The 10518-nt window shown below is 38.5% G+C and overlaps 1 long non-coding RNA gene across 1 annotated transcript; it reads right to left on the reverse strand.

Annotated features, from left to right (window-relative positions):
• Window positions 1-587: 587 nt before the first annotated feature.
• LOC140682543 (uncharacterized) lies at window positions 588-1210 on the reverse strand. The gene is made up of 3 exons (XR_012054381.1): window positions 1109-1210; window positions 917-1018; window positions 588-605 (listed from the first exon to the last, which is right to left on the reverse strand). It is a non-coding gene; the product is annotated as an uncharacterized lncRNA (long non-coding RNA).
• Window positions 1211-10518: the final 9308 nt, after the last annotated feature.

Consider the following 10518-nt stretch of genomic DNA (forward strand, 5'->3'; position numbering starts at 1 on the left):
CATACTTTATTTAATAGCAAGGAGAGGGGAAAAATCATTTGAAACTTATATTTTTACTTGCTTTCCACATATGTTTGCCATTTCTAAAGAAAGAGGATTTCCTGGGTGAAGTCAGAGACTTTCTTTGCCCAATGACCTATCTCCTGGCAACACTACACTAAAAAAAAGGATTTTTTTTAGATCACCCATGCCCTCAAAAAGCAGTGTATACGTGAATGGTACTTAGAGATTGCTCAATCCATTCTTTAATCTCTTACAGTGGAGTCCTATAACACATCTCAGTCCGTTTTCCATGTTGATTTCTGGTGTGTATCAGGTATCAAAGAAAGCACCATCAAAACTGAACAGCCTGATAAAATTTGTTTGTTCTCAGCACTCTTTTAATTAGGTAGATGAGATGAAGGAAAAGTAAATAACAGCACAACAGGAGGGAAAGGAAAGCAAACTTCAAAACATCTGAGAGATTAAATCCAACACAGTAGAGTCCTTCAGCTGTTCAGGATCTCACAGGACATTCATCAGTGATGCACAGGGGCTTGACCACTGTTTGGCACAGCCACTCTCTGTGGGAGCTCTCCATGGCTTCTCCTCCAGCACGGCTGTCGCTGTTGAGGCAGGACAGGGATGAAGAAGACTCCAAGTCAGAAGGCTGAAAAAACTGAACTCAACTGATTTATTTCAAATACATCGCTCTTTTTATAGAGAACATCGAGCAGACTAATTTAATTGGTCTTAAAGTGAAAACATCTCACTCCACTGGTGGTCAGTGAATGATGCACGGTGGTAGAACATATCTAAAAACAATGTGAACAACAAGAGACAAAAGATTTATTTACGTTCCTTTGAAACTCTTTCCCAGGCCCTAGCCTGGCAGAAACCTCTCCTTTCTCTCTGACTGAACTGACAATCTCCATACCTGGGAGCTCACATGGATGCTCTCCACTCTGTTGGAGCTCTGGAGCTCGGGGCTGAGGCTGTGCCTGCTGTGGGCTTGTTCTCCCTGTTTGCTCAGTGCCTCCTGTGGAAGGAGCAGAAGGTGCTCAAGCTGCTTGCCAGGTCCAAGGGCCTCCCTGAACATGGAAAGCTGCCAATGTGCTTCCTACAGTACCTGTGGTCAATGCTGAAAAGCTCTTCCAGGAACAGAAAGTTGATTAACATTACTCTATGTATAAACATCAGCTATTATTCTCCCAGTGTTGTTCTTCTCAGACCCCTATTCCAAATGAAAACTGGAAGAAAAAAGTAACAAACACAAGGATAAAATTAAGATTTTGCATCTTCACCTGAGGATATGCAGAGTAAGCAATAAATTTTGGAATAAATTCCATAGTATAAATACAGCTTTTCTAGGAACTTTATCAAGAAGTAAGCTTGATCTAAATATTCAAAGCTACTTTGCCAACAGAGATCATTTTGACAGTTTGTTTGCCTTTAGCAAAAGCAATTTGTACACTGTGCACATTTTAATTTAAAACTGTTATTGTCCTCTGATTGCTTTGAGATTCATTTTGCATCTCAGCAATGAGTGTATTACCAATTTTTTTATTATGCCTTGAAACTTAATGAATACTTTCTGTAATATTTTCCTCCATCTTTAGGGTAGTCTTCATGCAGCGGGGAAAAAAGAAAATGAAAGAAGTAGAAAAATCTTTAAGTGAAGTTGCAGAATCAACATTCTGCTTTCATTTCTCATTCAGATGCCTCTGTATCAACTTAGCCCTTAGAAAGTTGAGTTTATGGAAAAAATTGTAGCCTGTTTCTGAGGTAAACAAAGAGCCATCCCTGGCTGTGCTAGAGACATCTTATGAAATGTCAGGCATATCTCCTTATATTGGTGTGTCTGCCTGTCCAAGGGCAGGTGTTACCACTTCTTTTTTACCACTCTCATTCCTGAATATTGCAAATTCCTCTGGGGAAGTCACGAGGTGCACAGAGCACATGGATAGATGCTGTGTTGCTCTCACTGGGGATTCAGTGATTACAGAAAATACAGAACAAAAAGTTGTGGGTTTTAATCTGGAATCACAGATGGTCAGTTGCTGTGTCCAAGTGCATACCTGATCCATGCAAGTTATTTATGCAGCTCCATGGGATTTTATCTCTTTTTAGGGATAGTGTATTGGCAACTATTATAACTCAAATCCACAAGTGAAGAAAGACTTGCTAGGACATTATATTGGACAGCAGGATACAATTTGAAAAAATGTTTTTGCTTCTGAGCATTTCATAATTCTTAGATGTATAATAGAGTGATTTTTAAAATTAGTTTCAGGCTAGGAAGAGTGATCAGGCTTTGGAACAGGCTACCCAGGGAATCACTGTCCCTGGAAGTGTTCAAAACCATGTGGATGTGGTGCTTAGGGACCTGGCTTAGTGGTGAACCTGTCAGTGTTAAACAGTTGGACTCAATGACTTTATAGATCTTTTCCAATCTTAGTGATTCTGTGACTATTGTAACATTTTTTGTGGTTCAGATAATAATTGAAAAGGAACATTACTTATTTTACCAAAGCAACTGATCTCAGAAATATTTGCTGCACTGCCCAGTCTTTTGGAAACTGTCTCCTGATGAATCTCTCCATTGTTGGGCTACAAATAATGTTTTAGTAGTAAAGATACACTGCTGATCTGGCCTCCTAGCTCAGATTTCATCCTGCTCTGTGCAGTTTTCTAATAAATTTACCCTATTTTAGTAGTTCACTTGTTAGTGACATTTCAAACTATCAAAAATGGCCTAAAAATACATACTAAAAATCTAGGCATCATCAGATTTTGGACTGCACCCCCATTCCTCTAACTAACAACATTTTAGGACCCGTGGTCCCCTTGCTCCAGAGAGGCAATATTTGAATCTTGCAGTACAGCATTTTTGAGACACCAAAACCAAGCAAACCTTGAGAGCAGAAAACACAGATCCATGTCAGGGCAACTGTGCATCAGCAGGAAACAAGCTCAGGAAAGAGCCTCACAATATGCTAATTTTAAGTTTAGATAAATTTTAAGTTTAGATAGCCATTTTACTTGACTGTGGGGAATTATTGACTGGATATGAAAGCCTTCACCCATTAGGCTAAGAGGACTTGCTGTTTACAGTGACATTTCTGATCTCAGGGAGAACAGGTCTGGGAGAAGCTTAGCTGGGGACTGCTTTCTTTTGCAAAGCTCAATCATAAGAGAACAAATCCTTAGAGTGCTAAACAGTCATTTTCAGTCATCATCCTCATCCTTTAAGTGGCTCAAGGCAACTTTCTTCGCAAAAAAATTATCATGGCAGAAAAGTAGCTATAATTTCTCAGTAAGGTTAAGGACTGCTAGACAAGTGACAATTAGATTAATTTTGTAAACATCCCCTTAAAAGTTATATCTATTGTTTGGTTTTAACTTGATGCTTAGTGTTATGGAATATTGCCACATGTTGTGGCCTGGAATTTTCACTTGTTTTGGCAGGCTGATTAGAGCTGAGTAACAAATTGTCTGTGAAATTCTAAGGGAATTATATCTGTTGTTTAAATGCCAAACTCCAAGACTACAAAGTTCCATACTCAAAAAATGTCAATTTGCAGACACCTAACCATCTGCCATACAGTAGAAATCCTTTTCCTGTTTGAGAAGGAAATTCTTGATGTACCTCAATAAGACAAGGGTCTTCACATAATAATAATGCAGCAGAGTTCCACCAGCAAGCTACTGAGAGATACTTAATACCAAAACTCATGAAGAACAGATAGAACCTGAGTACCCACAGGAACAGGTTCTTTAAAAAGTCTTCCTTATTTTTTTTCAATACAACTAAAATTCACCAGAAGATTTTGGCCATAAAAAAGCAGTTTAACACAAGGATTGAGTTATTGTAAATCCTTTTTTTTTTTTTTCCCTTTTAATGTTAATGTCATTGTTCTTTTATAAGCATTACATTGGCCTATCTGAATACTTTTGAGAAGTATAATCAAATTATTATCATGAGTTATTCCTGGTTCATAAGATAAAAAAATAAGATGCCTACCAGGGTGGAGTTCATATTTTTTCCCAGCACTGTGTTTTATATTTATAGGAAAAGGAGCCATTACTGTACAAGAGGTGGTATTTGATGGCACTGTCAGTCAGAAGAAGAATCAGGGAAAAGAGCTGCCTCTGTTACAGCATGTCTGGGGACATTTGACTAGCAGAAAATTGCTCAGTAAATCAATTAATGCTGAACTTGGTTACTTATGGGCTCTGAACATCTATTTCCTACATAATGCAGGTTTTACATCACTGTCCAGTATTCCAGGCAAAGAATTATGTACTAACTGGGTTATAATTTGATTAAAGTGGATATATTACTTTGGTGTATCTGAACTCAGATACACCTGAGGCTTTTTATTTTTCTTTCATATTTCTATATCTCTACAATTTATTGCTCCAGAAAGATTTCCCTAAGCAGGCCATTATGCAAAAGATCTGAACAGAGGCGACTGTTGATAGATCAGGACTCCTCACTGGGGCTCTTTCCTCTGGGTCCCACAATCAGACCTCAGGCAGGTCCACCCCCCACAAGAGCCCCTTGTCCCATTGCCAGAGGAATGAGCCCACCCTCACCCAAAGTGATTCACTTACTGCATCCAGAGAGGAACCACTTGTGTGCTGTGATTTCCTTATAGTGATTCTTCTGGGAAGTCAGACTGGAGAACAGATTGCAGGCTTGGTTTTGATATTTTATACACATTTTTATTTATGGGGGAGAGGAGGGGTAAATTATAATCATGGAACTTTGAGCCTTATGGTGGCTTCATTTCATGTTCTCAGAAGTTATGATGTATAAAAAAACAGGCATTGAGTTGGTTAAATAATGTAAAAAGTAATCAGAATTCGTTTGCATGAAAAGAAGATGCTAAAGAAGGGAGAGAAAAATTTAAAAAAAAAATAGTATGGTTACTTTGAGCCTTTTCCTTCTCTCAAATTCATCAGATGCTTACTGGACTCAGAAAAAACATATTTTTTCAGAAAGGCAGACAGAAAAAAAAAAAGTTTTTTCAGAAGGACTAAAAAAGAATCAAAAATAACAGTTGGCTTTGTACAGACTGCTTAACCCTCAAGAAAGCACTAGATACATGAAGAATGGGTGGTTCAAGGTCACCTGAACTCAGATGGAAAAGAAATTGGCAGCAAAAGCCCAAAATTTCAACATGTGAGAATTTGGCCATTTCTTTCATACAGTTTTTTCTCAGAAATGCAGGAATCACACTTTTGTTTGAATTACAGTCTCATCCCTTTGTCAGAAGTTGCACCAATGTCAGTAAATAAGGCCACAAGGATAAGGATCTGACCTTTAACATTCTGTTTCTTTTGAAATCACTGATCAAAGATGGCTTTTCTATTCCCCTCCATTTTTCCCTTTTTCTTGCTTCCTCAAGAGGGATCACAGCATCCACATCTCACCCCTGTGCACCGAGGCAGGTGCCACAGGAAGGTCAGCAGCTCTGTGGTTTCAAGCACACTGCTGCCCGTACAGTTGTGAGAAAAGGACATTCTGGCCCAAGACATGTAGGCTTCAATCCTGCACTTAAAAGCATGTTCAGCCACTACTTTAATATTCCCCCCAGGACAAGAAGCACAGAGTCAAACTGGAGCAAGGGCAGTGGAAAGAACGGAGCATTTGCCCACTGAACAAAATCTGAGGAAACAGGACTCGTTCAGAGGAATCCAGTCCTAAAACGTTTTCAAGACTGGACCACACAAAGCTCAAAGTGACCTGGTCTGAGCCATAACTAACCCACTTTGAGGAGGGGTTTGACAAGAGAGCTCCTGAGGTCACTTTCAACCTGGATTATCCCATAACCCAATGATCCCTTACACTTTGCTACACACAGGTGCCCAGTCCCCATGCTGTAATTGTCATCAAGAAATAAGAGGACATTTTTCTTCTTTTTAACCTCATTGTGAGATGGACTTGCAGTGTTTCCACTGCAAAAGGTCACAGCTCTTGCCTCCCCTGGTGTGATGGCATCATACCCATGTCCTATCACTGCCTTTTCCTGAGCTGCTTTCCTGGCTTAAAGAGGGTCCTAAGTCAGTCAGCAGCACAAGGGATCTCACTGGGAGAAAGTTAGAGAAACTCTACGGTATGCTGTTTCAAATTTAAAAAAAACCCAAACAACAAAGTAGTTTATTATTGTTTTCCTACTTTGTTTTGGGGTGAGGGGGTTAAGGGATTACTTCTTTATGCACAAAATGGGGCAATATTTAATATTTATGTCTCTGATAGAAGCAATTGAGCTGAAAAGTAAAAACTATTTGCTTCCATACAGAGTTTAAGTCTCTCAGGCTGCCTACTGTAGCTGTGTGGTCATTGTCCTGAAGGGTTGAGAGGCAGTTTAACATTGTCAGGAGGACAGCAAATGAAAATAGCCCCAACTTTGCTCAAGAAAACACAAAGGGGCTGCCATCCAATCTGGTGCTCCTGGTGGCTGCTGGTTACTGCCCTGAGGTTCGGTTTCCCAAGCTGTGCCTCCCTGATCATTGCAGGTTAATTGGAACCTGGAGACTGGAGCTTCATCACACCCAAAGACACAGCAACAGCCAGAGGAGCACGTTTAATAAACTGCACTGGAATTTGATACACACTTATTTCTATCAGCTTCTGCTTGCAGTAAAGAATAACACAATTTAATTCTATTTCTAGTTGAGGTGAGGATTTATCTGATGCCAGTGTTACAAACAATTAGCAAGGCTGAAAATTATTATTCCATTGATTACAGGTTTGGGATTTAAAACTTTTTTTCTCCTTAATTACACCTCAGCCAGGTTCTATGTTGCCCTTGACTGGGCATGACATAAATCACTTTGTGCTTGTAGCAGCTCACTTTGCTGCTGGCCTGTCTGGTTCACTGCGGAACATTGCAATGTGCAGATAAAGGAAGTCAGCTCCTTTAGAAGGTGCTGTCTTCCATTACAAATCTCTTAAATGCAGAAAATCATGTTTGCATAAATGGGCAGTTAATAAATCCCAGCCCCTGACACTTATTGACTAAAGTTCCAGAATAGGTAGATCCATTGCTGGTGGCTTATTAAAATAATAAGGTGAAAGGAGATCCCTGACTCAGTGCTGAAGATTTGTGATCTGTCAGCCCTGAGAATTGGGAAGGAAGTAGCAAGAAGTTAGGCTGATGTTTCCCTTCAGTATATATTTTATTTTAAGAGGAATATGTGTGATTAAGACCAAATACAATTGCAAAAATTTCCTTTGTACTAAGGGAATAGCTCTGTTCTTCAACAACTGTTCTATCAAAACACCTGTTTGTTTGGGTTTCTTTGTGGTTTTTATTTTGGTTTTGTTTGTTTTGTTTGTTTTGTTTGTTTTGTTTTGTTTTTCTGGTTTTATTGGTGGGAATAAAATTATATTCCGGGTGCTGGTCAGAAGAACAGGTCACAGTTCTGAACTATGCCACCTATTCAGATGATGATGGTGGAAAATTAATTTTCCTTTCAAATTCCCTATCCAAATAAAACCAGGAATGTTGATCTTCATTGCAGATGGGTTGTTGACTGACAGAAAACACTGCAACAGTGATTGCTGTAAAACTGGAGAATGTGAAAACTGGACAGTTAAAACTCTTACCAGACTTTTTGGATTTGAAGGACGGTATTTGGTATTGTTTGTAGTTCTGATATAAGAAAAAATCCCCCAAAAAAATATGAACCAGGGTGCCTAGACCAGCATTTCAAAGGCTTCTCAGTACTGGGGTCTCCTGACATTCTCAGTTTTCAGGTTTATCCTGTAAGAGCAGCTACAGCTCAGACTTAATATTCCTAACATTTTATTGCTCTTTTTTCCAAAGGGAGAGAGGCAAATCCCAGCTGCCCTTGGGAAATCCCTCTCCCAAAGGAGAGGACGGGGATTTGCTTTACAGGCAAGTGCTGGGCACTGGCTTGTTCTAGGATAGGAAGAACACCTTCCTTTGCATTAAAGAACATGAAAAACTTTTTTTATCTTTAAATTGAAGAAGAGATAAAACTTGAGTGACTACAGCAGGAGCTTTTCCAACTCCAGAATCAGCAGAAAAGTCCTTCTGTCTCTGAATTTGGGAATTGTTTGGGCTGGGTAGTGCAGCTCACTTGGAGACAGCAATACAGAGAGGAAGGACAGCAGCTCTTTTCCATTTCCTACATTTATAAAGACACCGTTTTATTGAAATCACTCTTTCTGAGACTTTCCTTAGCACCTTATCTCCCTGCCTCTTAATTTACAAAATATCAGTGTGGGGTTTTTGGCCTTTTCCATTTTTTTTTTTTTGAAACAAGATTTTTCTTTGCATTTTGTTCAAAGAAGCACTTTTGTTTAAAAATAACTGTCGCTAAAAAAAAAGAGGAAAGACTTCAATAAGTTTTTAAGGTGCTTTTAGAACCCCAAATTAAAATGAAATATTTGAACTACAGTCAAATAAAATTTCATCAACTTTGAAATTTACAGGAAAATTTTATATACATAAATATCTTCTGTTTGACTTTTTTTTTTCATTGGGATTTTTTTTTCCCCAGTTGACTGGAGGACAAATAATACTCTTCCTGTGAAGAATTACAAACCTGAAAGAGGGGAATGACCTGGCATATGTGTCTTTTCCACTAGCACAGATGGGACCTGCTGCTCACAAGTCCCTTTTGCCTTTTAGTCACATGTTGCTATGAAAATATGAACTGTGTTTAAAGCATAATGCAGCTGATGGACACTTTATGAAATGCTTTTTTAAAGCTTTGAAAAACTGCTTTTGAAACCAGTTGACCGAAATGTCAGAACTTCCTCTCATTAAAACTCCCACTTCAGCTACGTGCCTCATTTTTCAGAAAAGCTTTTTTCACCACTTCCACTCTGACACCAAGAATCTGAAAAGGCTTATTTTCCCTCATGAAAATGTGGATTGTGATTTACTCCACTGTGACAGATAATATTTCATATTTATTTTTTTCTGAGCAGTAACATTAAGTTAGGAACTATGAGAGTTTGCACTGTGTGCTTTTCTTCCTTTGTTTCTTTGTTTCATTTTTACAGCTCAATATTAATTAGCTCAGTAAAACTTTTTTCTTTTTTTTAATCTTCAATTGCATTTTCTTCTACTCATGGGCTTGAAGTCGGGAGCTGGTTGAATGTTTTATCATCTGTAAAAGTGCTGATTTTTGTGCTGGATGTGGCTGCTGGTGTTGGAGACCATTGTGCCAGTGATAGATCTAATTCTGCTCTACCAGGGGTTGCAGGATGCTGCAACATGGGAACAGCCTCTACATTCTTAAAGCTGAACTGGTTGTCATCAAAAAGCTCCTTCAAAAAGTTTCATTGCCACTGAGATTTAGGCATGATGCCTCCTTAATTTATGCTACACTCTTATTCAGAAATCAGCAATTCCAGAAAACTTTTGCTGATACAGACTTGAGACAGAAGGAAATTTTATATGGTGGGTGTGTAGGGACTGCATGTGAGCCAGCTGGTCTGCAACACCTTTGGAGTTGCTGTTTCCTTTGATTCTCCATCAGATTTGGGACAAAAATATACCACCACTGCTTTTTCACTTCTCATTCATCAGTTGACCTGTAAGTTCCTTTTGAAACAAACTCATCAGTGCTGACTTGTATCTCAAAGTTATCAGCTCTTGTATTTTGGTTAAGACTCCAGTTAATGACAGATAAGCCAAAGCAAAAACCATTTCCACTACAGGACTTACAGCTCATTTTTTTGGCATTATGCAAATGGGACTCTGCATATACACAGTGATAAAATATGCTGAGTAAGAAAGACTTGCTGCTACCTACTTACTCTCTCAAGCAGAATATCACTCTTAAGTCAGAAACAAAAATGAAAATACTTCAGCAATAAAAATAATTGCAATGTATTTCTTCAGTTGACTGTTTTAAAAGAAATTTACTTTTTCCTGTCTTTGAAGACACTGTTAATTTTATCAATATAAACTTCCTTCTTATTAATGCTGTAGCAAAGAAAATATTTATGAGGTGGTGAAGGAGAAAGTCCCCTGTTTCTTTAGGATTTGGCTTCCCAAACATTTCTAGAGCAAATTTGTTTATTTTGTCCATTTATCAGCCTTTCAAGATATCCTTTGTGTTCTAATTTTTACAATTGTCACTATTCCAAAGACTTAGTTTTGCAACTAATTTGGAGAAGGCAAGCACTCTGCAATATGTAAACTTTAGACTAGAGCAGCTAAAGAAGGACTAAATGATATTCAGGAATTTATTTCATAAGAAAAAACATCTTACAGGTTCTCTTGTTTTCTAAACACCATGTTGACAGGCAGTGTTTAGATTTAACTATGTCAAGATAAAATCAGGGCAGTGATTGAAGCTGTGAACCATGCTCCAAATCATCCTTTCCATTATGTACATGCAAATTTTTGTGCTGCTACAGATTTGGAGCCACATGCAAACAGTGAATCTAGTGCTGTATACAAATGAGCCTGAGTACACACAGGCTGTGCTGTAGCCATTTTATACCTTTCTGGTCTTTTAGACCAACTTTGGAAAATATACAAGGAG

This window comes from Taeniopygia guttata, chromosome 2 (genome assembly GCF_048771995.1).
Source record: "Taeniopygia guttata chromosome 2, bTaeGut7.mat, whole genome shotgun sequence".
Taxonomy (NCBI): Eukaryota; Metazoa; Chordata; class Aves; order Passeriformes; family Estrildidae; genus Taeniopygia; species Taeniopygia guttata.